At 41.8% G+C, this 9,280-nt stretch overlaps 1 protein-coding gene across 1 annotated transcript in view; it reads right to left on the reverse strand.

Annotated features, from left to right (window-relative positions):
• The window catches only part of ANXA11 (annexin A11), a 28,779-nt gene that overhangs the window by 16,381 nt on the left and 3,118 nt on the right, over positions 1-9,280 (reverse strand). Inside the window, exon 2 of the mRNA XM_035897298.1 lies at positions 5,270-5,274. The gene's annotated coding sequence lies outside the window, so the exon portion shown is untranslated. The remainder of the gene's footprint in view (positions 1-5,269; positions 5,275-9,280) is intronic.

Below are 9,280 nucleotides of genomic sequence, written 5' to 3' on the forward strand. Positions count from 1 at the left end.
AAAAAATAAAAAAAAAAAAAAAAAAAAAGGGAACAAAGCCTGGGATTTCAGAGCCTCACTACATCAGTAATTGGCTTTACACAGCCATGGTATTAAAATAAAAAAGAACAATTTTTACTCAAGTCACTCAAAAACCAAACAAAAAAACCCACAACCCAGATTCTCAGCATGCAGAATGCTTATTATTCAATATGTACATTTTTGATACACAAATTATTACAGCATTAAAATGACTTTTTTTCCTTCATGTGCAACCATTTTTTTTTTAAAAAATATTTATTTTTAGCTTCACGTGTAAATATAATAATGACAGGACACTGAAAAAAAAAGATAAAATGCCTTTTCAATAAATCTTTAGGTACAAATTTAAAGCAAAAAGACTTGGGGTTGGGGTTTTTTTTGAGATAGAGGGTGGGGAGCAATGGGATAGGCATTTTTCTTCACAGGGTTGTTTGCTTGCTTTTAATCCCATGTAGAACATTCCTTTCAAACTGAAAAAAAAAAATAGAGGAGCCTTTTGGCAATTAAAGCTGAAGTTGAGAAATAATGGCTAACTTCATTAGCAACCTGAAAAGAGTGTTCCTATATATACAAAAATGTTCCACTTGCTTCTTTCGAACACTGCATTTATCCAGGACCTTTCCAAGGAGAATTTTTCCCACACTGGTTAGATTCCAAGCAAATCAGATCCACAAACACACTGACTTCTCACGTTCAAAAACTTCCCTGATCACCACCTTTTCCATACTTCATTGAGTCTCTGTTGGCCATTTCTCTAACTTAGCAAATATTTACCTCTCAAAGTTAACTTTCCCAACCATTCCCACAACCTTGTCTCCATTTCATCTTCTAAGCCTATCTTCCCCAATTTCTTCTGCTACATCCATAACATCTTACTAAAATTGTCAGTGATGAGCAGCACTTGCCTGCTGACAACAAAGCGGTGACAGAGGCCAGGGAACAGAAGATAGAGAAGTCCACCCTGCTATACAAATACTGCGTGGGAGGATACAGGAACAGCAAGGTCTGTGTTTGCTCAGCTATAAAAGTAGTAATGCATAAGAGGAGGAAAAAATCCAAACAACCAAACCACACACTGACAGAGGGAGTGCCTTGAAGAAAACACAGAACAAATACTGTTAAGATCCTCTCTCCATTCCCAGCATTCACCATCGAGGTCCACCTCAAAACTCTAAATAAAGATCTGAGGTTTTACTCCTGCAGTGAACATTGCTATCTCGCTTCACACTGCAAGCCATGAGCCGCTCAGGCTCTTGAGCATTTTCCTGCTGCTTTGGCAAAGCTAGGAGGGAACAGACCTGTTTGTAAGAGATTAAACCCGTCATATACTTTCAGTGGGAATCTTGAAAATATGCTCCTCTCAGCCACAGCACAACAGAAAAGGACTACAGCTGGAGATATCTATAACGAAAATACAAATTACACAATGAAGGCAGAATTAAAGAATAAAATTTTAAGGCTGCCAGAAAACACCTGTTTCAAGGTGCAATAGAAATAAGTTCAGCAACTGCATTCATGCCCATTCCTGGAATTTATTTAGCGGCTGCTGTTCAGGCTCCAGCTATGCCAAGGTCCAATAATCTGAGGTCAAAAAAAGATGAAAAGACTATGACCTGTATTTGTTCAAAATAATTTGTTTAATTATGCCCGTTTCCCAGGGAACACCGAGTAAAGTTGAACCTTGGCCTTGACTCCTCTTCCAGGTTAATTACCAGGATGTAGTACAAGAGGCTGCCTAAAGCTATAAATTACAGAACCTGCTCCGAGAATGATCCCTGATTATGAAACCAGCAGAACAGTTTACCACCTTACAATATGCTGTGGATTTTCATCAGAGGTGAACTGAGGCACCCACCACTGTGCTTTTACAAGACAAGGACAAGCCACAGTCAGCACCATGCTAGCTAACTGCTATTTTACCAGCCTGAGCAAGATTTATCTCTGACTTACGTGCTGCAGCACAGAAGTTGTTCTCTTCTGTATTAGGTGTAATATTCTTCATCTTGACAGATAAGAAGCCCTGCAATTTGGTTGTCCATTAAGTCTTCTGTGTATGTGACTCCCTGTCTAGCGTTCCTTTCACTAAGAAAAACCTGATTTAGTAGAATGGGTTCCCCTTCCAACAGGGCTTAATGTAGTTGAGTTCATGCCAGCCAAAACTCAGGAATCCTCTTTTACACAGAACTTACCACTCATAGTTTGCCTTTAGGAACCTTTACCAGTTGGTCTTCATTCAAAAATGTATATTTAAAGAGTACTAACACATCATCCATTTCCTACAAAAAGATGTTTCCTTAAAAAAAAAACAACCAAAAAACAAACAAAAAACCAAAACAAAACAACCCACAGCTCTGAATAGATGGCAAAACAGAACCAAATTCAAGTAAGGGGGCTTTTTGAAACTATCCATTTAAGCTGCTTGCTAGTAATACGAGTCAGGAACACTGGCAGTTTTGATGATCTTTCTATCTAATTCAATGTCATCACCGTAATTATTATTACAGAAATACTTTATTGCAAGATAATCTAGTGGTTTTTGACCTGCTGCGGTAAGCAGTGGGAAGCATCAGAAAGGTAGCACGGACAAGCCTTAGACAAAATACGGTAGAGCAGAAGAGAGATGCTATGTCCAACCAAGAACAGCTGAATGGAAAGACGGACCCATAATCCACAATGGAGCTGTGAAAATGTTAAATAAGAACATTCACGTAACTGATAATTTTCAGTGACAGAAGCATAAACCATGACGTTACAGCCTTACCACTGCAGGAGATGCTAACACCAGATGATTCTGTCATGGATTCTAGACAAAAGTGCAAATAATTGCACTGCAACTCTCAAAGCTCTACCAATGAGAAGGTATGTTTTAAAACCACTGCTCATAATTTAAATTACATATAAGATTATCCCACTTCAAATATTTTATACTGTTAAACTCTACTTGAAGAGTAATTTGAACAGCATGATATACGCTCCATGCAACAGAGAAATGCATGAGAATATATGACCAAAATAAGATTCTCCAAGATAGTGAAACATACCTGCACCAGTACAAACTTTGCATCCCATAGAATAACTTAGGTTAGAAGGGACCTCTGAGATCATCTAGTCCACAAGGAATTTCCCAGATGACTCACTCTGACCTACAACCAGTACCTTTTATTGCTTGCTTTTATTGGCTGGTGTCCTGGTCTCGGCTGGGATAGAGTTGATTTTCTTCCTAGTAGCTGGCATAGTGCTGTGTTTTGGATTTAGTACGAGAAGAATGTTGATAACACACTGATGGTTTAGTTGTTGCTAAATAGCGCTTAGACTAGTCAAGGACTTCTCAGCTCTGCCGGGTGCACAGGAAGCTGGGAAGGGACACAGCCAGGACAGCTGACCTGAACTGGCCAAAGGGATATTCCAGACCATGTGACATCATGCTCAGCGTACAAAGCTGGGGGAAGAAGAAGGAAGGGGTGGGGGGATGTTCAGAGTGATGGCATTTGTCTTCCCAAGTCACTGTTATGCGTGATGGAGCCCTGCTTTCCTGGAGATGGCTGAACACCTGCCTGCCCATGGGAAGTAGTGAAGGAATTCCTTGCTTTGCTTGTGCATGTGGCTTTTGCTTTCCCTATTAAACGGTTTTTGTCTCAACCCATGAGCTTTCTCACTTCTTTCTCACTCTTCTGATTCTCTCCCCCACTGCATTGTGGAGGGAGTGAGTGAGCGGCTGCATGGTGCTTAGTTGCTGGTTGGGGTTAAACCACAACAGCTAGTGAGAAAACAAAACAAAAACACCACCACATTCAACTAAGACCTCAGAAGCCTGCAAAGGCTAATTCTCATGTAACAGGCAACTCAGCCAATTCATGACAAAGTTCTTTAAACACCTAGCAGCAATAACCAGCATCTAACGTGCCACAGGAACAAATAGGGACCAAAAGTTCCAGTGACCAGCCCCTTTGACTCCTTCATGAAACAAGCTTGTCCTCTCACTGGTACATCTCCTTGACAACTCAAGACCCACATCCTTCACAGAGGGTCACAACTTGAAAGGGCAAGTAGGCCAACCTCATATTCTAGCTGCCAGCAGAACCAGGTCTGCTGGAGATGGCAATGTTAACACCATTCACCAGGACTGAACCACAGAGATGGCAAGTGGTTGAACAGAAGCACTCTTCTGTGCTTGGTTTTATGGACCTCTGTCTTAGGGGTCCAACCAGCAAACAACAGGGGAGAAGGGAAAAAGATAGTATAATGTTACCACTCACTGGCAGCATCTCACCGTCGTGAAAATCCTGCTTATGTGGCTAAACGTTTATTCCCCCAGCATATGGATTCATTCAGCATCTGTGACTTTTCTCTGAAGATCACAGACCTCTTTGGGTTTACATATCAGTCCCTACATATATACTCAAGGCGACAAAACCTAAAGAACTTAATTGAGCTGCATGTACTCTCGAGATCCATGTGCAGCGAAAACATGAGTTAATTCCAGGAGGCCAACTTCACTTTGGCTTCCTACTCTGCCCTGATCCAAGTGTTTCCTTTTGTAGCACACTCTTGCAATGTTCTCTTTGGAATATTTACAGTACAGACAGTCAAAACATATACGACAACACAGATAAAGACACTTTCCTAACAACACAACAAGCAAGAAATAATACCAAAATAGGTTTATGAGATGTTTGAAGAAATAATAGAACAAGGCTGCTCTATTCCAAACTCATAACTCGCCATATAAAATAATTTGTTGCAAAACCCAGTCATGCTATAAATAGTCTGAGTTATGCTCTCAACTGACTAATGCCTCGGGGATTTATACTCAGCTATTTTAAGTTCTACCATGCAAGAGCAAATTTTTACATCATCAGTGCAAGTCAGAATAGGTAAATATCAATTACTCCATTTCACAAAGTACATATTGTTGGGAAATCCTACAGAACTAAAGCCATAGCATAACCTTCAGTACTGTAAAATGGTTACTAGAAAGATACTTAATTGTTCATTTCATGCCACAGATTTTTAATTCGCTGCTGTGCCCGAGCCTGAAGCGCAGAGCCAGGGAGTGGCCCTGCTGCACAAGCGGAGGGCTCCAGCCTTCCCGGCCCTGCAGGCAACGGGAACAAAAGGCAGACAGAAGTTTTCCATTGGGTCCTCTGCCAGTACTGCCTATGTTTACATTGTTCGAGCTGCAGAGGAAGCCAAGTAACACTGAGCTGCTCAAGTGACAACTCCCTAAAGAAAGGCACGCTTACGGGACCTCGGCTAAAAGCTGTACAGATGCACCCTACGCTGCGCACAAGACCTCTGGGCTCTGCACCAGGCTGACAGCCTTGGGGCTCCCCAGCTGAAAAAAAAAAAAAGAGGTAAATATGAGTGTGCAAATATATCGACTTTTTCTTAAAGGTGATGACTTTCATGCTTTCTAGACAGTGAAGGGCTTGCACACACAGCTGAAGGGCAACACTGGGAAGATTATTACTCGCCAGTGAGCAAACGGCCACCCTTTGCTCATGCCTGACTACAGTGGAATACTCATTTTCAGCTGATCACTTCTTTACAGGAATTGACTTATTCAGGAAAGAACTGGTTTAGTATAGTGAACCAGAAAGCCAGGAATTTCACAACAACCATAAACAAGCAAAGTTAAAAGAAAGCAAGACTACAGCTTTCAAATCCAGCCTGCATGTGGGATCAGCAAACTTTAGTCCTTAAAACGTATTACTGAAAAAGAAGTATTTTTTCCCCACTTAATCCTAACATTTGTAAAATACTTCTTCTCCTACCTAATGGAAAACTGAGTATTTTCAAACCACTGCCAAGTGCAGCCAATAACTAGTTATTTGGGCCATGGATGGCTGCAATGTTTATAGAATGAGTGCAATTTTCCAAACGGAAAGTTGTTCTCTCTAGCAACAGTAAAGGGGATATTCACACTGTCTGCTTTAGGCAACTTAAGCACCTAATTTAGAGCAACTTGCTAGGCCAAAGTTAAAAATCTAACATGCTTTTTTACCCAAGTGAGAGGTCTCTGGGAATGTGAATTAGCTGCATAAATTAATCACAGCAAGTATCGCTTCACATGCACGTTGACTGAATGGCTATAGTAAGGTTTAGCACAGACAGAGGCCCTGCGAAGATTTAAAACTCATTTGGATCTTTAATATGGGATTAATTTGGTTGACAGTCCTTATGCCTGCCAGCAGCTAGGATCCAAAAGCTTGAATCAGAGGCCCACCTCTCCTAAGGATGAAATGAATACTAATTAATGGCTCCGAAGAAGGAAGGAAACTGTGAAGTCCAGTGACACCTTCCCAACACCCTCAAAAAAAAGCCCCAAACCAAAACACCTATGCTTTGTAGTAAGAAAAAAAAAAGCTTTTAACCTTCCCTATTACTAAATAAGACAGCATCTTCTCTCTCAAACAGACAATGCATAAGGAAAAAAAAAGGAAGCAATATGTGGGAAGGACTTCTTTCCATTTTTTTTTTTTTTATGTCTTAGAAAAGAATATTGCTACTGATCGGTCAGCACAGTGATGCTCTGCACTGTGCAGGGAACAGCCAGGTAGTGGGACTGTGTGGGGTTGTGTTTGTAAAAAAAAAAAAACAAACCCACATGAAGCCTATTCAGCCTAAGTTCCTACAATCTAATGATTAGCACTGGTCCACACTTAGCATCTGTGACAGCTGAATAGTATGGATACAATTTCACACACACACACACAAAACCAGCTGCTAAGCGTAGGCGGGATTGGCTGCCTGGTCATCACAAGCACGTAACAAAATTGACTCTTAGAAGGTCACCAGCAAGTCCCCACTCTGACCCACAACTGGCTCCAGGCTAGCCCCAGCCAGGATCTAACCTCCTGTCAAGGTTTTGTAGTGAGCTCTGATAAAATCTCGAACAAACATGGAGCAACAGTAGAAGTAATACGCTGTAAATACATACTGCTGCCCTTTGGCTTACTCACCTACCGCTTGCGGTACCACATTACATTCTTCCCAGCTTGGGGAACTGCCTGAAGGAAATCCAGCATTTACATCAAACACACCTGCTTTCAACAGCCAAAGCAAAGGGCAACGGCAAAAGCAAAGGGACCACCTCAGCTTCGGTGCATGACAGCTGCTGTCAAATGGTGAAAATGGGTGAAAGTGCTGCTCACAGGAACATAAACAGGCAAAAGCCTTTTTAAAGAAAGGCTTTTGCTACCAAACCAAAAGTCACTACATACAGCTGACAAGTCTCTGTCCTTATTTCCAATAGTTTATATAATACAATTTTAAAATATATCCAATAAGAAATACATGTTTCAGGGTAGCAGACAAAAGCGTGAAATAAACCAAAGAAATTACATTGGTGCCATTACTCCGTTGTACACCTAATTCAAGAGAAGCCTCTAACCACAACTTGAAGCTGACAGAGAACCTTTCATGGATGATCACACAGAGCCTTAGCTAAAAATAATTAAACTTTTTATTTGTTAAAAAGCCCTACTATTTCTGTAGCCACCATTAAGCCATCTGCTCTTTTTGACTGCATCTCTGCTTTAACTATAGCTTCTATTTTTTTATCCCTAGATTGCTACCAGAGAACTAAGACAGGCTTCGTTTTAGCACCAATTAATGCAATGTTACTGAACAGACCCTCTGCATGCTCCATCTTTTGAAACTTGCTAGAGGTCTAGGAAACAGCACCTCCTGTAGCCTTCAAACCAGACTTTGGCTTGACTTCCTGCAGTAAATCAGATTATGTGTTTTAAGTTACCTAACACTACAGTCTTTACAATGTTTTTTGTTTAATAAACTGCATTCACTACATAAATACCTCCATAAAATAGCTCCATCTCACTATGGTGGTGGTGTACCTTTCAGTGACTTCTGACATTTCACAGAATTTCCAGTCTGACAGCTGAAAACTTCTGGGGACTACAAGGAACAAGCTAAAGAAGTGACATAGCACATGAATGAGTGTGATGACTACTCCAGAAATTCTAACTCCAGATTCACAGAGATGTTTTGCCTCCTAACCTCGTATTGAGGTCAGGGATGGGAAAGGTGCATAAATGTCATTGTTGAAATAGACATAAAATCATTAGGCCCTTCAAAATCTTGCTGAATCTGTATTATATATGGTACACTGTATTACACATGGTGCTTTGGGGGCGGAGGGAGGGAGGAAGTCACAAGAGTAGCTACAGAAGCACTTTCAGGAAGAAAAAAATCCACAGAAATGCAGCACGGACCGGGCCATAGGTAACACTGGAAGCAATGCCCACTGCAAGTTAATCTGCTGCATCAGTGGGAGGAGAGCAGTCCACATGACTCTTACGACAGCTCTAAAACCAGGAAATTACAGAAATAGCCAAGCTGTGGGGAAAGCACCCACGCACCCAAGCTTTATAGCAGCCAGGCACTAGCCCTGCTTTTGTAGTGTTTCTAGCGTTACTGTCAGTGCTCTGCTGGAGCACAGACTCGTCCAACAGAAAATGCTGTGTGCTGGGGGGTGTCAGGGAACGAACCCCCACCTCCTGCAGCAGCCAGGCTTTCAGATGCACAAAACCCTACCAATTAGCTCCTTCATCAAAACACATTGCACCCGCACTTTTTCCTCTTGCCAGTCTATTTTCCCTCCACGCCTCCACCTCAGTCTTTCTGTCCCCATTTTTGGCTGAGCTGCTTTTCACACTTCTGCCGCTCCCTTCAGAAGATTTCTTCTTCGATTGCTCCTCCTTATGAGGAAGAGGCTTCCAGGAACAACCATTAATCTGATAAACAAGGAAGAAAGATCCCAAGAAGATACTGCCCACTGTCCAGCCTCTCTTCTACGGAAACGGGATAGGGAAGAACTCTGCTTTCCCAAATATCGAGATGTTTATGCTGCTTTCTGTCTTACACAGTTACACGTTCTCTGTCTTACACAAGGCACAGCAAGGGTTTAAGAGTTTCCGTTTTAAGACATTTGAAGTACGTGTAGCATAAGACAAAGTAAAGGACATTACAAGCAGCTTGTAGAAAGGGATGTTTGGGGGGGAAAAAAAGCGTTGTGTAACAGCTCTGACAAGACAACCATTTTAGGTTTATTCCTCTTGTTAACCGTACACGTCAAAATCAAAAGTTCAGGATAAGCTGCGGATATGGGCAAAGCACCGAACTGCCAGAACAAACACTCATTTTCCTCGAAACCACCTAATTTGCCCAAGAAACAAGGGCAGCTTTCTACGAACCGCGGAGCTGCTGCGGGCCCCGACCTCCCGCTCCCCCGGCCCCC

This window comes from Egretta garzetta, unplaced genomic scaffold (assembly GCF_000687185.1).
Source record: "Egretta garzetta isolate BGI_Z169 unplaced genomic scaffold, ASM68718v1 scaffold56, whole genome shotgun sequence".
NCBI classification, from domain to species: Eukaryota; Metazoa; Chordata; class Aves; order Pelecaniformes; family Ardeidae; genus Egretta; species Egretta garzetta.